This window comes from Lissotriton helveticus, chromosome 2_1 (genome assembly GCF_964261635.1).
Source record: "Lissotriton helveticus chromosome 2_1, aLisHel1.1, whole genome shotgun sequence".
Classification (NCBI taxonomy): domain Eukaryota; kingdom Metazoa; phylum Chordata; class Amphibia; order Caudata; family Salamandridae; genus Lissotriton; species Lissotriton helveticus.
The window spans coordinates 1,803,400,273-1,803,422,282 of record NC_136059.1 but is presented as its reverse complement, the minus strand read 5'-3'; positions in this window follow the sequence as shown (position 1 = coordinate 1,803,422,282).

Sequence of the window (22,010 nt, the reverse complement as noted above, 5' to 3'; positions counted from 1 at the left end):
AGTGAACTGAGGAGTGGAACCGATGCCTTAGTTCCCATCAACATGATGCAGGAGACGGGCCATGGTCAAAGGCAAGTACCCCAGAGTACCCAGTGCTTTTGGTGGGGCTCGACAAAATAGTGAGCACATTAGCAATAGATGGCATATGTGGGAGGTGCATGAGAAGTTCGGGGTAACCTGGACCCTAAACCTTCCACCACGAATCCCCTGTTGCGCACCTGCTACCCTGCCTGGTGATCTTGGCACATAAGTGACGCACCCCATAAGGAATAATCCATTCTAATTCCTTGTTTCAAATTCTATTTTCTTTCCTTACTCCATCTTCTTTTGATGACCTGAGAGGAGCGAAGATTCCTGAAGAAAAAAGGAGACCCCCTCACCCTCTACCTGACGCGCTGAGAGACTACTCGGACCTATCCCCATCTTTGTTTCTTTTGCTGTTTGGTTACCCAATAAAAGCCTATACTCACCCTGAGAATTATACAGCCTGTGGCCTTGCGTTATCCAGTACTACACACACTTTGCTAAATCTTTGCCCTTTTTCTTCATGCAGACCTTGACAAAATGACCAATGATTCCACACATGAACACGTTGATCTCACAGCAGGGCATGTTTTATCTCTGGCTAGGTGTTCTTGATTCCCACACCTGAAACACTCAGGATACTTGTTACTTTAATCATTCTTGGTTTTGTCTTTCAAAACAACTCTTCAAACTGGGCTTCCAGTTCTTCTTCTAATTCCCACAAGCATTCATGATTTTGCAGACTGGTTCTGCTTCCTCACCCTTTTTTAACGAGGCCGTGGCACATGTCTTTGATAACTTTGTTTCTTAACAATGGCTATTGTTTTGTTGAGTGGTACATCACCATACACCCACAACTTCTCCTGGACCTCAGTATTATTTGAATGCATGACAAGTTGGTCCCTAATAAGCTCGTCTTGCAAGGAACCAAACTTGCACGAAATTGTCAATTTTTTCAGTGCAGTCACGTAATCTTTAACAGTTTCGGTCTTAACCTGTTTCTGTTGAACAAAATTATATCTGTTTATGGCTAAACAAACCGTCTGTTGATAGTGACTGTCTAAATTTTCAAGCCCATTTATAAACACACCAGTATCTGCTTCAACCCTTGATTTTTTTTCTTCCATCTGACAATAGACCCGTAAACCTTCGGTGTCCAAACTATGCAGTAATATTTCTTCTTCCTTGTATATGTAAATTATTCCCTATTTTCCTCTTCAATGCAGAAATATAGTTCAAGAATAAATCCTTCCAGAGTGCCATTTCATTTGGGGCTCCCCAGCCCCAGGTAGAAAGGGCAAAGGTTTGAGCACTCTTGTTTTGTTACACAAGTAGCTATACACTCCTAGTTATACACTCCCAAACTCCCTCCTAAAGGACTTCACACAAATTGCTGTATATGTATCTGCACTGACTGGCTGTAAAGATGTGCATATCACCGACATACTGCAGGGACTATTACAGTAAATGTGCCAGTATATATTTCAAGCAACTTCCAGAGATGTGCATATCACCGTTGATGCACACCAAACACTTACTTAATCTGCACTGTGTCTGGCAATTGTCAATATCACTGCAAAAGTGTGTTCTTACTTTAAACTGCACCACGTCCGGCAATTGCTAATATCACTGCTCCTGGATAGGAACAGTAAACCTCTAAAGATGTGCGTGCACTGCACAGAATGATCACGAGAGCTACTCCAAATACTTCCTAACTTCTCTGCAGAGTGAGGTTATACCAGGATGAGGTGTGCACATGAGCAACATCACATTCAAAACTTAGAATAACACCCAAGCGAGGTGTGTGCATCACTGATAATACACTTGGAAAACAACACAAAGGTGAGGTGTGCGCATCACTGAGAATGCGCTAGGTGAGGTGTGCATATCACTCGTGGTGTGCTCGGAAAATACAGTTACCAAAACTTAACCCAATCCAAAATGGCTCCTTGATGCTGATGTCCCCTCATAACATCCCGTTGCTGATGTCATGTCATCACGTTGCATCGCCATCTCACTATGGTAACATCAGTGCTTGAAAAGAGCATGAGTCCAAGCATAGGTCTTAGTGCGAGCCACCACAAATATGCCTTGCGTGCTCCACTCCTTTCAGTGTGTCTTGTCGGGTGAGCGTTGCACGCACCCTTCCCCAAAAAAATACAGGATGCGATGCCAGCAAATTTAGACTCCACAAAGCTCCGAGGGATGGCGTCAACACTCCAGGAACTTCCTTAGATTATCCTCAAAGGTCATCCACTATGTCCAAGCAGGCTATCCTTGCTCTCTATTCTCAATGGGTGGGTGCTCCATGAAACCAGCAGCAAAACAGGTCACAACGATATCCCATCCTCGTCAACAAATTCATAGTGATGAGACCCCGTAAATAGGTAAGTAGTATTTTTATTAAAGAGCAAGCTTGTGGAACATCCAATGCCACTGAGTACTACTTCTAACTGTCTTATTCAATCCCGATGTTCTAGATCAACTGTTATGACAACCAGGTAACTTGGATACCACAGAGCCCAGCGAGGTTGGAACATCTCAGGCGGCGTCCTTCACAATCCTCTGGGAGTTAGTTAGATGCAGGCCTTGATGTGCAGACTTGACCAGCCACATTTTTCTACAACTTGAACTTCTAGAAATGTAAGTACTCGGAGGACTTTCTGGCATAAGTGCTGGGTTGCCACTATACTTTCCACTGAGGCTCAGGCTTTTCTGCTATACTCCTCTCACCACAGAACCCCCCACCCCCACATCCCCCTCCCTTGCATACAAGGTCACTGATTCAGGCGATAACAGGTCTGTGTATTCCTGGCAACTAATAGTTCAATAATGGCCCCCTTTGGCTTCCAGGATCACTGCAACGAGGCAGTGTGCACCTGCCACCTCCCGAATGCGCTCTCAACACGGTTCAGGTCATGGCAGCCCTCTCCTTGCATGCAGCGACCTGATTGGTACACAGCAGTTCCCTTACACCTCTTGCAGGGAGTCCTCTCAGTTGGGCTCCCCACTGGACCTCACTGCCTCCAACACTCTCATATACCTCACAGGGAACACTGGTCATGGCAAGCAGGCAGGCACTGGTGCTCCAGGTTCCAGGGCTGGTGAGTATGGATTCCTTGTGGGAGATCCCCTCACACTGCAGGGAGACTAGCAACCCTTTGCCCCCGGTTTTGGTCAAAGGCAGAAGTCTTGCAGAACTTCCCCATCTCACACAGCCGGTCTGGCTCATTAGCAGATGGGAAATTTTCAGGTCTCAACCTCCTCTTCTGATAGTCCTTTTCCAGGCACCAAAGATTTAGGGCCTGAGCCTTTGAAGTTTTATGTTGGGAATCTGCTTCTTTTAAAGTAGATAGACACTTTGTTCATTCTTCATGAAAGATCAGTGTCTCAGCAGGCATGACTCTGAGGTTAATTGGCCCACAACACAATTCATGGGAGTGAACGGAGTTCACATCTGGATGTCGGTCTCATTGATATGTGCATCTAAATGTTAATCGCAGGCTCCCAGTCCTACTCATTAATATTCCCTTATCTGCCCCATCTCCTTCCTGAGATGTGTCCAGGCCCCTTCATTGTGATCTATCACTAAATCACAGAGTACCCTTTAGAAGTGTAAAGGGACTCTATCTCCTTTCCTCCGGTGTGTTCCCACTCAGGTCACAGGAATGCAATAATATGGAGGATTTCCTCTACTCCTCATGTCTTCACCAGCCAGGTCTGGGCGTGCCAAAATGGAACCCAGGGTCCTCCATCCAGTGTACCACTGTAGGCACATTTACTCAGTGTATATTCATGGAAGAATTTCGATTCAGCACTAATACCTCTGATGCATTATACCCCCACATGTAGGCATACATTCAGCACACACACTCAGTCTGCATAATCTGTTCTGCACTGAAGCAGTCTGGACCATATTTACAAGCCCCTATCACCACCACAGCATTACTTTTCAGGATGTTGTGGTAGCGATAGGGGCTTCACTTTATTTACAAGGCAGAGTTAAGCCACTTAACATGGCTTAATGCTGCCTTGTAAATACCTATACTTAGCATGAAAGGCAATGGGTGTTGCTGTGGGCACTCCACCGTAACACCATTGATTTTGATGTTGCCCCATATTTACAAGGGTGGAATAACTGCTTCCAGTACACACACGGAGGAGTAGGCGGTGTCGCAGACCCTATCAAAGGTTCTGCAACAGACGATTTACATTGTTATGGCAACTCGAATGGACGCCATCCACTACTAAGTTCACCCTTACTTTTAAGAACTGTTGGCGCCACGGACTCCTCGACCGCTATCCTCGGAGGTGACAACGAGCAGACCCCATTTTGAACACATCGTCTCTAGAACGAAGATTGCCTGTCCTAAATGATCGCCCAAATAGCGAATTGCCCTACAGGACTATTTTAAGATTACATATAAAAAAGAGGAAATAGATGTCCCTACCTCGTGGTCCTACATTAAAACAGCAAGATAAAGACTATATGGATTGAAAATAATAAACTTTAATCAAGAAGATATTTGAGGCCAACATAGAGTCACACTACAGAGAAGAAACTTCCATGAAAATATATGGATATAACTCTATTTAAACCCCTGAGCCACATACGATATTACCTGTTCTAGAGGGCATCAACATAAATTTACCAGTCCGGAATAAAGTTGACGCCATTAAAGTAAAGCAGCTCCCATAGGGACCAGATATTCTGTGTGTCTGTTAAAAAAAAAACCTTTTTTTTCATGTCTTTATTTCACTTTAGTATGTATGTAACGTACGAATGACGGTTACCTGACGAAGGCCCTTTGGCCGAAACGCGCGTAGTTCCATTCAACCGCATTGCCTTCATCCAATTCTCCAACGACTGGTTATATCGTATATCACTTTTTTGTTTTGTTCTATGTCCATGTATATTTCTTTTGCACTGCTTCATTTGTAATATGTCTAATTTATGGAAATTGAATGCTGTTTACAAGAATCATACATGTTTTTACTTGAAGATACAAAAACAATAAGGGAAAAAAAAGAAAGTATACTAAAATTGAAATAAAAAGATTAAATAATTTTGATATATTACTGTCTCAGAAAATAATTATTTGATGCTGTACAGTATATATGAATACATGTGTGTTTAGGGTCAGCATATATCCATAGAGTTTGCCATGTCCTTTCTCTACATCCTACAGACAGATTCAAATTGAAATGTGAAATTTCGGAATTCTGCCGAACCTTAAAATTAAAAGCTTTTTTCGCCAATTCAGATGGTCAAAATAACGAAGGTGATACCAATCTGAGGAGAAAATCGAAGTTCTGCCCTCCATCATCTGCAGTGCCTATCGAAATACAAACCTTCGAACAGGCACTCATGAAAGGCATTGATAACCTAGGACCAAAAAAGACATTCCAAAATCTCAATAAAAAGGAACGCCTAGCCCTTAAGGACCTGAAGGAGAATAACGAAATCGTTATAAAACCAGCAGACAAGGGGGGAGGGATAGTGATCCTGTCAAAAGAAGGATATAACCAACAATGCCTATCCCTCCTCCCCAACGAAACCTTCTACAAGAAGATTGAGGAAGACCCTACAGACAGACTGACCAATACCATCGCCATCATGGTCCATGAGGCAGAGGTGAGCGGTTGGACATCCAAAAAAGAAGCAGAGTTCTTGACACCTAAGAGCCCTAAAACACCGTTCTTCTACTCTCTGCCGAAAACTCACAAGAACAGGTCTCCGCCACCAGGACGCCCCATAGTTTCGGGCATCGGTTCCCTGCTGGAGCCCCTATCGAAATTTGTAGATGAGTATTTCAAAAAGATGGTTCAACGAACCCCTACTTATCTTAAAGACACGAGAGACCTTTTGACACAAATCACAGATTTCAAATACAACCCGAATACAATGACATTGGTGGGCCTCGATGTCGAGGCATTGTATACAAGCCTGCCACAGGAAGACACGCTACAAATGCTTGAGGACCTACTGTTCAATCAAGACTGGCCATACAGAACCCCACGCCATTTTATTATGGAATGCTGTCGTCTGGTTTTAAAAGAAAACTACTTCGAGTATGACGGACAACTCTTCCTTCAAAGCCATGGGACCTCCATGGGGAGCGCCTGCGCTCCTTCGGTGGCAGGTCTCTATGTGAGCCAATTGGAAGAAAACAGGGTACTTAACACAACCAACCCTTTCGTTTCCAGTATTTTATACTGGAAACGGTACATCGATGATGTGCTTTTAATATGGGACACAAAAGAAGATCTGCACAAATTCATCGAATGGCTTAATGCGAGAGATCAATGGCTCAATTTCACTTTTACTGAAAATAAGGAAAGTATAGCGTTCTTAGATCTAACAATCTTCCATGAGAATGGGAAACTTGAAACTAAGACTTTCACGAAGCCTACAGCAAAAAACAGCCTGCTGTCATACTACAGTTACCATCCACGGCCATTGCGGGATAATCTCCCCTTTAGTCAGTATCTACGGCACAAGAGAAACTGTAGTAAAGACAGCGATTACAAGAAACAGGCGATGGAACTGAGTCTAAAATTGCAACAAAGGGACTACACACCAGCGGTGATTAATAAATGCATGAAAAGGGCGAAACATCAGCCACGCGAATGCCTCCTGCAGACAAATGTGAAGGAACCGATAAAAGATCTGGTAACATGTGTCACTACTTTCTGTCCCTCCACTTATGGGGTACAAAAGCTAATCAGAAAGAACTGGCAAATAATCAACTCTGGACAACTCGACTGGCCAAAACCACGCTTTGCGAATCGGAGAACTAAGAACATTAAGGACGTCTTGGTCCATACGCGACCTAAAATAAAACCAGTACTCACAATTACAAGAGATGCCAGAATGCAACCTGTCTCGGGACATTACCCATGTGGCACCTGTGGGGTGTGCAAGTTCACGAGGCCAACTAAAACTCTACAACTCACGAGCACCATCAAATGGACCCAAAAACACCACACGAATTGTAATTCTTCCCATCTTATCTACATGATCACATGTCCTTGCAAACGCCAATATATAGGCATGACATGTAGAAAAGTGAAGTTGCGAATCGGGGAACATAGGAGTAATGTACGACTGAAGAAAAACAACACAAAACTGTGTACACACTTTGTGGAGGCTGGCCACACTTGCGACGATCTAACCTGGACAGTCCTCGAGATCCTGCAAGATAAAAATAACAATGCAGAACGAGTTCTCTTTGAAAAAGAGCAAAGATGGGTGGACCGTCTTGGCACCCATATTTCTGGAATGAACGATAATATTCCATGGAGTCAGTTTAATTAACTCCATCAGAATTGCCATTTTGAACAATATCAACCTTCTACATCCCCTGATACATACATCCCCTTGGGACTACAATGCATTTTAAATTAATTGAGACCTTATACCGGGATTAATCTGAAAATCAATCCCCCCAGTGTACCTATCACGCCCACAATAGTGTATAGCACTGATGTAAAATTGTATTGAGGATGATACAACAAAAGACACACGAGTGGCCATATTGAAGAGAGTTTATAGTCCTATCTTTGTGTCTCTGCCTACACTGAAGAAAAACCCAGCAACTGTGCCCCGCCTGCAACCAAGGGCAGAGTCAGCACAGGGCCCATAACGCGGTCCACGAGGGTAAGAATGAGTGCAAAAAACGAAGAGACGGAGAAACACCGGTAAGTCTGGTCTTTGCGACCCCTTAACTTCCAACACTATCTCTCCAGTAGAGACCCCGAAAAGCTACTTCTGCACCCTTGTTTGAAGCATTGAAAAAAAGCCAATAAGGTATGAGCCATTGCGCATGAATAAAAGAACGCGGTATTTAGAAAACAGTGAGCGCGATGTTTTCTTGCACCATAATCCGATTTAACAGCAGCGCGCCAACACGCTCTTACTGCACTTGCTTATAGATAATGTAAACACATTGCCTCTACCTACGAACGATCCGCATACGCCTGGAAGTGTTCAAGCAGCATAATACAGTGTTTCTAGTCTCTTGGCAAATGCTTGCCTCACTCGACCTTTGTATGAAACCCCTGCACGCAGCACCAACTAGTTGTGCAGTAGCATATATACACATGTATAACATGTTTCCTGTAATCCATTCACACTTGTTCTCCATCCAACCTTTTTTTCTCGAAATTAAACGTTTATGTGACTATAAGTAATGCGCATAAATTCACTAGTAATTCTAGTTTGTGTGTGTGTGGTTCTTTGAATCACGTTGCCTAATCACCATAATTACAAGACCACAATGTTTGGGATTGTATATGTTTGTGCTCCTATATTTCAGGTGGCAAAAAAAGAAACGCTATAAATAGCGAAAGGAAGCTACACTAATGGTGTGAGTACCCTATGTATGTTTTCTGTCTGTTTTATTATCCTGACGAAAGCTCCACAGACCCGGCTGGGCCCAGAGAGCTGAAACATGTTGACGACGCATCCATATATACATAGATATATGGTAATCTAGTTACTCGATTACATTTATATCGCCCTATTTTTAAATCACAGTGTTATCTCCCTTTCCATTAAAATATTTTCGGAGAAACACTGCTTTTATATTTTCTACACCCTCCTCATTATTTCTGGATACTTCTACTTGGACCAGAGGTGGCCTCGGGTGAGGCAGGCATACCACACTTTTTGACTACCCTATGAATATGCCACGACACCTGATGGGGCGGAAAAACAGATATACCGCATCGTAAAATCAGGCTGCCTATGAGGGTTGTCAATTTCGAACCAATGGTTCTGTAGACACTAGTGTCCATTCCAACCTTTTTTTGATTCATTTTGGATCTGATCAGGGGAACTGAATGGACTGATTATCCTCCTCCCTCCTTTTTGATTGAAGCTTTCTCTAAATAGGCCACGGACTCCTCCTCCTCCCCGGGGGCAAGGACAATCTTTCGTTTTCCCTTAAACATTACTGCTCGTCGTACACGGAGGAACGCACTTGGATTTTCTTCCAGTGAACTGCACAGAATAAAGGATTCTGAGATTTGGACCTCTGGCAATACTTTTGTCTTGCGCCTATGGTGAACATGCATTTTTACCTTTGGATTATTGGATTGAGATGATGTCATTTGTAGCCCTGACGAAATTCCCACTGCACGAAAGGGAATGAAACGCGTTGGCTGTGCTTTTGTATCCTAAAAAGAAGAAAAAAAGAATTCAATAAAGAAAGAAAAAAAGATTTACAAACTTTATGTACTTTTTTTGCTATCTACACCATTGAGTGCACCTCTCAAATTTTTGTAAACTCTTGGAATAAATATGGTGTCCCTTTCTGCACATAAACAATCATTTTATAAAAAGAACGTTTTGCAACTTCTATGTATCCTGCATTGAGCAGCATACATAGAAGTTACGAAACGCCATTTAAAGACTGTTTATGTGCACCAGGGACACCTTCCGGCACATAAACAATCATTCCCCCCAAAGCAGGCACCCTTGCACTATGGTGCAAGGGTGCCAGTATTGGTGCTAGGCAGCTAAATTTAGGACCAGCGCAAGGGAAACACAGGCTACACTATATTCTTGTAAATATGGTGCAGCCCTGTGTTTCTAAAGTGACGGAGCATGATGTCATTAGCCTTAGTGGCTTAAAGACGCGCTTCACCACTTTACTAGTAAATATGCCCCTCTATCTTTAACCAGGGTGTGTTATTTCAAAACACATGCACTGCGAGCACACACACTCGCTATGTGACTGGCAGACATACACTTTACATACTGCAAATGGAAAAAACAAGTGCTTAGTTCTGTGCTGAGCCAGCGCAGCTAGTCGCGATAGGGTCCTAGGAGGGGACCTGGCCTCAGATCAGGGTTGGTGATCTGGGGAAGATCCATCACAGACTTTGCTGTTGCATCGTGCTTGACAGGGATTTCCCCCTGTTTAATTTTGGGCAAATACTGCAAACATGCTTATTTTCCTCTCTCTAACCAACTTACCTTATCACCATGAAAAAAACACCTAGTCACGAAATGCAAGTTGGCTGTATTGTAACATGATTGTGTATGTCATTGAAAAAGGTATTAAACTGCACTCTAATGGTATTATAATCATATAATTAGCTATATGTGTATGATTTGTAGAGTGTAAGCTACTGTTTCTTTCTTTCTTTGTGACAATAATATTCTATTTTTTTTTATTTTATTTCCACTGAAATGCATGATTGACTCGGTAAGAAAATCATCTGTCAGTCGAAGAACTGCATTCTGAATATTTAATTTGGGTGCCTCTTCCATTTTCTTCTTATTCCCTATTTAGTCAGCGTGATAGTAGGCTACCTATCATCCTAGAGAGCACCCAGAGTTGTACTCCACTCCCGGACATTACCTCTTATGTTCACATTAAGGCTTCCCATCACCAGCTTCTTAAAGCAAGACTTGACAACAAAAAAAGCAGAATAACTTGTTGGGCCGTCTCACCACTGCTATCTGTGTCCTGTGCCGAGGAATATATCCATAAGTACTTGAATCTTGAGGAATGACCAAAAGAAAGATCTGACGCATCCAAGAAAGTTGAAACATAGAACCATTTCGACCTGTAGATGACCAGGAGATGGTGCAAACGCTACCTGAGAAAGATGCAATCTCATTGGGCAACGTTTTTTGTTTGATCTTGCTCTAAGTATATTTTTCACAACAAAAGAAATTTCAGTTACATTTTGCAGTTAAGATAGTCAGCCTCATAGAGCCCTGTCCAGTTTTTGACATCTCCACATTGAGGGATTTCTAGCTTAGTAATTTCTTTTAACTCTAATGTAACTAACACTTGAGAGCTGAAAAGACGGCAAAGTGACCTTGGTGGCAATGTTTTTCAAGTTTTGTCACCAAAAACAAAAACCTTTAGTGGAATTCAACATCCACTGTATCAATTTTGTTAGACCAGGGGTCTCCAACCTTTGTTACAGCGAGAGCTACTTCTGATCATTGCAAATCTCTGTGAGCTACCGCCTAATTAGGAATTTGATAAATGTACACATAGGCTAAATAACATAGACACAGCCCCTAGTCCTGCTACAGGGAAGCATACACCATTAAAGGTACAGGAGGTGTACTGCAATAGGTTTACATCTGGGGTCTCTGTAGATCAGTTTTGTCCCTTTACTCTTGAGACAGCGAAAGTAAGAAAGAGAAAGAGAGAGAAATATAGAGCGGTAAAGAGACGGAATGTGAGAGAAAATTTAAGAGGAAGAGAGTAGAGGAAGTGAAAAAGAGAAAGGAAAGAGTGACAGAATGAGAGAAAAAAGGAAAGAAAGAAAGCAAGAAAGGAAGAAAGAAAATAAGAAAGGAGAACATGAATGAGGAGATATAAACAAAACGGAGAAAAAAAGAAAATAGATGAAGCAATAAAGAGAAACTAAGCAGAAAATAAGAGGAAATAAAAGAAAGGAATGTATTAAAAGAGGGCATTAAGAAAAAATTATAAAGAAATAAGTAGAAAAAAAGGTAGAGCACAAAAGAGTAAAGAAAGAATTAAAGAGAAAGAAAAAGAACTAGTAAAAGGTGGAAGGTGAGGAAAAGAAAAAAGAAGAAAAGATTAAATAAAAAAGAAACAGAAAGAAGAGGAGACATGGAGAAAAGGACAGTGGTGGAGAAAGAAATGGGAAAAAGAATAGAAAAAGTACAAGAAGAAAATACAAGAAGAAAAGGAGAAAGACAGAGAAATAATAATAGAGGTGAAACGATGGAGAGAGAGAAAGAAAATAAGAGTGGAATAAAGGAGGGAAAGAAGTGCGGAATTAAAGCAAAAAGCAGAAAATGAAAGAAGTAGAGAAGAAGGAGGTTAGACAGAAGAAAGTAAGAGAAGAAGAGAATTCAAGAAAGAGGGAAGGAAGGAAACATATATGGTGAGAGGATAAAAATAGAAAGATGAAAAGGAAAAGAAAGAATGAAGGAAAGAATACTTGAGAGAAAGACTAAGAGAAAGAAAGGTGATGAAGAATTAGAGAGAAACAAAATAGCTAAGAATAAATAGCCACAGTAAATAAACACAATAAGAAAGAAAGAAAGAAACTGAAGACGAATGCACAACAAAGGTGGGGAAGAAAGAGGTAGTGAAAAAACGAAGAAAGAGAAAAGCCAGAGAGAATGAGGGAAAGCAAGAGAGAGAAAATAAAAGAAATCAGGAAAGGAGGGAAATACTTGAAAGCAGGAAAAAAAGAAAGGGAAGAAAGGAGAGGCAAGAAAGAAGGGAGAAAAAGATGTAAAGAAAGAATTATTTAGGCGATTGTAGGCTGCATCATTCTGTACTGTTAGCTCTGAAGCCATCACAGAAACAGGCACACCTTTGTAAATAACTGCCTTTTTAGGTGGCAAGATGTATATTCTCCAGCCTGCTGACAGGCATGCATCATGCCCGATCTACTCAGTGACAGCCCTTCGAGCTACTGGTAACTCAAGACCGACCTTTTGGCGACCCCTTTATTAGACCATCACCAGCTACAGCATCTGATGTTGCCCCTCCGGACCACATTGATATGCACAAACTGTTCCTAATCAATAGACAAGCCTGTTTACCGGGTTGAGCCATGAGGCTGTATCTGACCCACACTCTAGCACGATGCCCATGAATAGGAGTGTTGGATGCTGTCACCCCATTTCCAGGCACCTCTTGACTTTTGAACTTTAGAAATATCACTTATCCGATTTCTTTTATTTGTTCAGTATACATATTTTATTATGTTCTTTTTTGATAAATTGATTTAGAAAATGTACGTTGGTTTCCGGTCTTTAATATTGCTTAGGTAGACCTTAAACTTACCATGTATTTCTCTCTAGAAAAGCTGGCTTATTATGTCATTGCTATAGGGTTGGTTTTTCTAACAAGAGTATGGATTCTAGCCTTGTGAGAGTCTTTACCAGGTACAATAAACCAGGATGTCATAGAACTACTTGGAATGGACGCCTTATGCAATTCACAATATAGAAAAAGATTTCCGAGGCCCGAAGGAGTCTGGAAAATGATGTACAATGGCTGCTGTCTCATTTGACATTTGCCCCTCCTAGGATCTCTGCAGAGTTGCCAGAGGAAAGAGAAGGTCGGTGATGTTCAAGGGTCGCTAACGGCCACCTACTGCCCTGCCACAGGTCGGAAGAAACCCTAATGGCGACTCGGGCAGAACCAGTTCTCTACCTGGCACCTGCTATCTGCTCTCACACTGAGGGCAAAGAGCATACCACTCAGGTTGACACGGCAGAGAAAGGTCAAGGTGGGGGAAGATGTGGCAGGGCAAAGGGTATATTTGTAGGGTGTGGATTTGATCGAAAGAGAAGAGGGAGGATGGCAGTAAACAAGGTCGTTATTTGAAGAAATGGTGGGTGGAAGGAGGGGCCTACATGGCTGGCAACTCTCACTCTTTTGCAACCAATCAATGGAAAACAACCCTGTTATTGAGAGCCAACTATGGTACACGCCTCTAGTTCTGAAAATCTGACGGGGCGTTTTTTAAGCTTTAAATTGGATCCGACCCGTGAAACATACTGGGATCTTATCTCCAGGCCAATGGATAAAAAACTGTACCATCAATTTCGGGTGGGCTCACTACCCCTTAATTCCTTTACTTCATCTTGGGGCAACGACTCTACTAATCTTTGCAGTCGTTGCCCCGGATGCAAGGAAACCGAGGGCCATTTCTTGTTCGCCTGTCCCCAATATAGTGAACCTCGTTTAAAATGGCTAAAACCCATCTTCAAACGCATGCATTGCAAAAAATCCTCGGACGCAATATGGGCTTTAAAAACAAACACATCTGATTTTACCGTGATATGCTTGGCCAAATACTTAGGTTGGGCATGGGCAATTAGAGCTAGAAGGAATTTAATTTAATTGCCACATGATTAAAAAAAAAAAATAATGTGCAAAACTGTATAGTGCTTGGTAGCAAATGCTAATCCAATGTCTTTTTAAGATTTGTTATATTTAATGTCTTGTTTCTCTTCATCAATGGTTTAATAACTTTTTAACTGCGGATTTTAGATCTACTGTATATTTGTTGTTAACACCTAGACACAATTACTTTTTATAAGATTTTGTAAAATGTGGAGATTTTGAAACTGTTTTTAAATGCTTTGTTAAAACTGTCTTTTATGATTTTATCATCGAAATAAAGACATTAAAACCTGAACCTGAGAGCCAACTATCCATAATTTTATATAGTGCTCATATCAGAACATATATGGTACCAAAAGCACCTGAAAGTGTTTTTTTCCAATGCCGACAAGTACATAATAATTTTTTTTTTTTTTTTTTTTTGTCCTCATCTTGCGATTATCGTTATGCATGTGGAGTATCAGGTTTCTGCCTCGTTGCCTATTACCGACACTGCCCCTTGTTCTCTCTTGATTGGGGAGTTTTTGACCATTCGTTATTTGAGGAGTTTCCTTTGCTCGTCACATATCGATGCCTCTGGCTTAGGTTAGATCGGGGGGAGCTAGCCAGCTTGGCTACTCGACAAGTACCTTACTTGTCCACCAGAAGATATCGCTTTAATCATAAGACTTAAGTTTGTTATTATTTGGGGTTTAAGAATGATTCAAAGATATCCCAAAACTTAAATCTTTTGCTTACATTTCCTAGCTTATCAAGGTTGTTGATTCTTATTGCTGAGTTTAGCCATTCTGCATGGGTTGGGCAAGAGGGTCCTATCCAATTAATACATATTTCTCTCCTTGCTAGAACTATTAGTACAAAAAGGAGATTTTCCTGCTCTTTAGTTAGATTCCCTTCGTTACCTGGGCCCAAAATCCCCAAAAAAGTAAGAGTCGTACTTACAATAAGTTGCTTGGCCAGGATAGAGCTCAGGGTCTTACCGACTTGGTCCCAAAAGTCCTCCAAATGTGGACAGCTTTTAAACATATGGATGTCATCTGACTTTTCTTCTCCACATTTAGGGCATTTGCTTATTCCAGCGTTTTTGAATTTGGACAGTTTTTTAGGGGTCCAATATGCCCGATGGATTGTATACAGATGATTCCTCTTCAGAGCCGCGGATTTCAAGGTTGACCAGCATTTAGCTACAGATTTTTCCCATATTAGATCCAAATCTGTTATTACAGCGTATTTCCATATTTGGGCTTCCATATTAACAGTGTCGTCGTTGGCCGTTATCAAAGCCCAATACCACTTAGCCACTTCTTTTCGCAATCGCGTTGTTGTGATCATGTCATCCTCCAGGTTTTCATTACCATGTATACTGGGTAGAGTTCTGGACCAACTTGACATTTGATAATACTTAAATTTAGATAATGTATTGTTCGACAGTTCTTGGAGTTCTACCCAGGTTTTTATATTTGGACCATCTAGTATTTGCCCCCAGTATTTGATGTCGGCTCTTTTTAATGCTAGTGCAAGAGTGTCTTTTAAGCATTCTGGGGTTCCGGGGGATTCCCAAATAGGAGCCCACTTACTGTAGTATGATATATGTAATATGCCTCTAATTTGTGTCCACATCTTTGCTGCATCTCTCAGTATCTTAAGCTTTATTTTTTTGAAATATTTAGGATGACCATACTTAAACAGCGCATGATCCTCTGAATTTGTGATTACTTGTAGATAAGTTGAGTAGTGTTCATGATTTTTCAATAAAGGTTTGATGTTTTTGAACTGAAAGGCTCTGCAATATTCGACCAGGTCTGGACTGGCCAGCCCGCCCTCCTTCTTGCTCCTCCTGATCTTTTTCCATGCTATCCTCGTTCCCTTTGCTGCCCAAATGAAGCTTGTTATGTCTCTTTGTGCCCGGGCTAGTTCCGCTTTCCCGAACTCCATTGGAATCGTATTAAATAAAAAGGTATATTTTGGCAAAATGGTCATCTTGATTATATTCGATCTCCCAATCAAACTCAATGGTAGAGAGGTCCATGTCTCAAGTAGTTTTCTTACATCCCCGGCAACTTTATTCAAATTCCTGTTTGCAATCTTCTCTATGTCATGATTTATTAAGATTCCTAAATACCTGATTTCATTTTTTACGAAGTTATTTTGAAAAGCCGTATTCCATGTCATAATTTCTGTTTTTGTTTGATTCACCAAATACCCTGAGATTTTACCGAATGTAGTTAGAGTTTTCTCAATATTTGCTTTAGCTTTTGGGTAATCGTCAGTAAAGATCATTAAGTCGTCCGCATAGAGAGCAATTTTCTTCTCCCAACTGCCATACTTGAACGGTGTTATTTCGCTGTTACTTCTTAGCTTATTTGCCAGAGGCTCAATATATAAATGGAAAAGTAAGGGGGAGAGTGGACAACCCTGTCTCGTTCCTCTGGTTATTTTTATGTTTTCTGTCAAACTGCCATTTATTAGGACCTTTGATTTTGGATCTTTATAAATCTGGTTTACCATACATGTAAAGTGAGGTCCAAAGTTGTTCTTGATCATAACTTTCTCAAGAAAGGTCCAGTTGACCCGGTCAAACGCCTTTGCGGCATCAACAGCGAGTATAGTAAGCGGAGTTTTCTCACTTATGGCAATGTCTACTGCAGTTAAGAGCTCTTGCGTTACTTCATGTAAGTATCTTCCTTTAATAAAACCTTTTTGATCTTGATGTAGTAAGTTTGATAGTACTTTCCCTAGTCTAGCTGCCATTATTTTAGTGAATATTTTGTAATCAGCGTTCAATAAAGATATTGGACGGTATGATTCGCATTTGAGTGGATTCTTTCCGGGTTTCAGAATGATTGAAATTATGGCATCATTCCATGAATCAGGTATAGGTTTCTGTTGTATTAAAATTAGATTGACTAGTTTAGTTATGTGAGGAAGTATGGAGTTTTTTAGTTTCATGTATAATTCATTTGGAATAGCATCCGGTCCTGCTGCTTTTCCCTTTTTCAGACCTTTAATTGCATCTGCCACTTCTTCTTCGAGGACTTCTTTATCTAATGTTTCTCTGTCGTTTTCTGTCAGTTTTAGGAGCTCTGCATCTTCTAGGTAGGAGTTTATCTTTTGCTCTGAGGGATTTAAGTCTTCCGTATACAGATCCTTAAAAAATTTCCAGAATTCGTGCTTGATGGTTATTTCGTCGGAGGTAGAATTATTTTGACCATCCGGAATTATGTTTTTTACCTTGTTTTTAGCTAGATCTGTTTTGAGTTTCCATGCTAGCCATTTTCCGCAGCCCTCACCATATTCATGTTTCGCCAGTTTGCTGGAATCCCATTTTTTCTGTAATCTCTCCTCCAGAATCTGATTAATTTTATCTTTATGCGTTTGTTTTTTGTTGAGAAGATCTTGTTTCTTAGCCTCTTCATGTTCTGCGGATATAGCGATATCTAGAGTACTGATCTCTATTTCTAGATCTGATATCTCTCGCTTTTCTTGCTTATTTGTGCGAGCCCCTAAGCTCAAGAGTTTACCCCTTAAGACTGCTTTATAAGTATCCCACGTTATTTGTTCTGTGGTATCTGACACGTTTAATTCGAAGAAGATGTTTGTTTCTGTTTCTAGCTCCTTTATAATTTGCTCATCTTCCAGAAAGGCTCTTTCAACTGTGAATCTCCTTTCGGTTATATTTTCTGTGATTTGTAGTTCTAATTTTACTGCCGAGTGATCTGACAAGTGAGCTGGCAGGTGAGATATTCTTTTTACTTTCCTTGCTATTTCGTTACTGATCAGAAAAAAGTCAATCCTAGATTTGTGACCCAGTTTTTTGTTGTGCAAAGTGAATGGGTGTGATTTTTCTCCTTTATCTTTCCAAATATCCACCAGATTAAGGTCCCTTTTGTAAGTCCCAATCCATTGTCTCATTTTTTTTAGATTGGTATGTCTACCTGGGGGGAATCTATCAAGTTTTAAATCCATTACTAGATTAAAATCACCCCCTAATATTATGGGAGAAGTGACTACAAGTAACTGTGAGTATAAATTTCGCAGCGGATCCGCATCATCTAGGTTAGGACCATAGTATCCTGCAATTGTAATGGGAGAATTTCCTATTTTTGTATTGACTATTGCCCATCTTCCTTTGCAATCAACTTCTGAGCTAATTATAGTTGCTTTTAGGGACTTTTTAAAGATTATCGCTATACCCTTAATATTGACCTGTTGTGTTGTGCAAATTAAAGTGTCTATCCACCATAGGTTCTTAGTTATTTGATCCCATTCTTCCTTTAACAAGTGGGTTTCTTGTAGTATTATTATCTCACTTTTCTCTGTTCTGATATATTCTAAGATTTTATTTCTCCTACTTTTTGTCCTTAACCCATTCACATTCCAGGATAAAATTTTTACCTCTCTACTTTCACTCCCCATTTGTTTTGTTCAGTAGTCGTGATTTTTTTCCATACTTCACTCCCTGTTGTTTTGATTTCCGAAATTTTCGCAGATGAGGTATTTTTTGTTTTTTTTTCCCTATTTTGCTCCCCACCCTTTTTGTATTTTCATACTTTCTGATTTTTGTGTTCTGATTACCCTCCCCGGGGAAGCCTCCATCTTCTTCTCCTTTGGTTATCTCTGTAACCCTTTTGGCTCCCCGTCCCCCCCCCGTGATTCTTTTCTGTCTACATTTAAAAGATGAGAAAAAGGATAAAAAAAAAAAAAAAAAAAAAAAAAAAGTTTTTAGTTGGATTATAGCTCCTACATTTTATTTTAAACTTGTCCTTTAGTACGAGTTATTTTTGTGACTCTTTGTGACTTTTTTCTTTTTTTTTCCTTTTCTTCTCTCCTCTCCTCTTAAGTGAACATTTTAGCATTTAGCTTAGAGGTTCCTCTGATAGTACTTGGTCTTTGATCTGTTCTATTAAGTTTTTCACCTCTTCAGGCTCTCTTAGGTTTCGCATTTTGTTTCTCCACATAATGCGTAATGAGGGTGGAAATTTCATTTGCACTGTGGCACCTAGTTGTTGCAATTCGGACATCATATTTCCCAATTCCCATTGTCTGGTCTGAGAGGCTTTTGACATATCGGATCTTATTTTAAAGTTCCAACTATCTTTGCTATACGATCCTTTTTTCAATGCCTCCCCCAAGATTCTATCCTTCAGCATGTACGTTTTGAAATTTACTAGAATCTTCCTGGGGGTTTTCCTTTCTTTGCTCTTTCCATAAGGATCTCTGTGCACCCTCTGTATGTCCTCGTTTAAAACCTCTTTGTCCGCCCATGGGAAGTGTTCCGTCAAAAGTGCCACTACAAATGCTTTAACATCATTACCCTCTTGGTTCTCCGGCACATTTAAGATCCTTATGTTGTTTTTCCTGGCCTGATTTTCTAAGGATTCCAGTTTTTCGTTTATATTTTTACTCTCCAACCTTAAGGAGTTTATTTCCTTTCTGTTACTTTCCACCTTCTTGTCCAAGCCAGTAACTTCCTTTTCAATTGCCGTAACTCTGTCTGCTAGGGCGTTTAGTTTGCCATCCAATTTCTCGCAGACCTCCTGTATTTTGTTTTGTTTTGATTCTGAAATGGAGAATTTTTCTTTCATTTCTATCCATATTTTTTCAAGTAGTTCGTCTGTCTGAGTTTTAGTTGGGTTTTTGTTAAACTCTGTAGACCTTGGGTCATCGTCTTCCTTATCTCCAACCTCTTCCGACATATTTACAATTTTGTTTACGACTGCTGTTGCTGTTGTAGCAGGGTCGGCGCCTCCTTCAGCCATGTAAATCTCTGTTCCTTCTTCTGTGCTGATTTCCCTTTTTTTCCAAAGCTCCTCTAGACTCTTATTTTCCACCAAGTTCTTTTTCTTTGTTCGAGGTTTTCTCCCTTTTTTTGTCTTGCTAGGGCTCGGTTTTCCAACTAGTTGGGGAATTCCTCGTTGATTCTCTTTTCTTATGGGATGAGTATCTGTAGATTTGGTTTTTCCTTCCTTCTCCTTCTCCTTCTCCTTCTCACTTCCCCAAGCTTCTAGTAATTTTTTTTGTGGTTGTATAGGGCTAGGGAGGCCCGAGTTCAGCTCTTGTTGCTGGATTTTAAAGTAGGACCTGAGAGAGGGAGTAACTTTTACTTTTACCTTTGATCTTTCCTCCTTCTCTATGTTGTTATGTGGGAAGTCTCTGAGTATTGTCTTTTGTTTTTTTCTGCTCACTCTCGGAGTGATACCCTTTGGGAACTGCTCTTGACTCAGAAATTTTCTATTGCGTAAACTGTAGAAGGATCTCCCAGTACTAGGCTGAACTCCTTGTTGCCGAGGCTCAGACCCTGCTTCCAATTTAGTTTTGATTTGATTTTTTGGAAGATCTTTTAAGTCTTTTAAGTCTTGAGGTATTTTCTCTTCTGAAGCCTCCTCTGAAACCTCCTGCGTTGTTTCAGTGATGCTACTCATGTGCTGATTGTTTGTGGAGGTTTTCTCTTCAATACTTATGAACTGACAAAGTTGTAGATATTTATACGTTTGACCCAACCCGAAATATTGAGAAAGTTGACAGAGCTGACAGGGCTGACTGTTAACACTTTTAAGATTATAGTGTGTCTTATTGTTAATGTTAATGTTTACTTGTTGGGCTTGCTGTGATTCGCAGACTTTGTGAAGCAATATATCCAAAACCCGAGCACTTTTAGTGTTTTCGATATTTAAATTATTGTTTATCGCTTTCTCTTCATGTTTGAAACTTAATTCCTCTAATCTTGCCTCTCTATGTTCATTTTTTTTATCAAGTGCACTTCCTTGGGTTCCTTGGGTATACCTCAGCCCTGTCGCGTTATTCAGTTCATTTACTTTCACCACTTTTGAGCTGGAAGCCCTGCTGACTCCCTCGAGCCTCCGCTCTCCCGCTCTCCCGCCCTGACTCTGTCTCTGCTGTCCCTGCTGCCCGCACCCCGGAACTGAAAGCTCAGTCTTCCGGAGGCACGGCGGCAGCGCGTCTTTGCTCTCTGCGCGGCGCTCCACTTGCCTGTCTCCACCGTCTCCGCTGTGACACGAACTCCAAAGCCTCCGAGGCCTCCCTCCGCCTCACGACGCCTGAACACTCCGCTGACAGCCCTCGAAGGATTCAAGACCAGCAGCACGCTCTTTGCCACAGATGTGTCATGTAAGAGACCACAAGCCTCAACCTTCAAGGCGCCGTTCGGTAAACAACACGCCTCACCCTTCTCACCAATGCACAGCGAGAGAGCGCCCCCGGGGAAAAACAGCATTCCAGGTACAGTCCGCAGTTTTGAGTAGAATGTTTTTTTTCCAAGTACTCGTTCAATTCAATTCAAAATTTGACCTCCAATACGCATCTTCATGTTAGCTCATCTTTGGGTTTAGTTGCAACCATGCTGGAGCTGCCCCCAACCTCTGCTACGATGAATCACGAGGGAACGGGAGCTCTCCGACCGAGCCTCCTACTCGGCCGCCATCTTCCCCCTCTCCTTTAGTTAGTTCTTTGTTACTGTTTAGCAGACAAGTACATAATAATAGGAATTTTCTTTATAGGAGTTATAAGGGGCCTACATTGCAGATCATAGTGACGAGCATTGTTGGTTTCTTCCAAACCCTGCCTGGGGCTTCTTCTACACAATTCTATAAGCTGGGGCATAAACTAAAGTGAACAGAGATGGTCGGTGGTAGGTAACTTGAAGGTGGGATGGGTTTTAGCTTTGGTGGTTGGGGAGAAACAAATGAAAGTTCTAAGAGTCTTTCTAAATCAGTTCTTAGTTTCAGTATATAAATTTATGTTGAGTTGGCATGTGTAGTGGTCTTATCATACAACACTTAGTCATATTTCTCATTGCACAAGATAAAAAGTAAGAAGAGAAATGAGCACTGTAGTCCCCTAAAACAAACAACATCCAATTGCACTAAAAATTAAGTGCCATCCTATGGTGTGATTTGGTGCCTACAGATTACAGGAGGCCAGATGCAAGATCGATTCTGTCTTCTGGTGTTGGTCCCAATTTTCCTGCACTAGTCGTTTCAAATATAGTTTTTTCAATTTAATATGTACATTAGTTAAACTGAGGTTTTCATTTAAAAGAGCACTGCCTACCAGATGCTACCTCTTTTTACATTATTCGGCCTCATGTCCTTCATATTT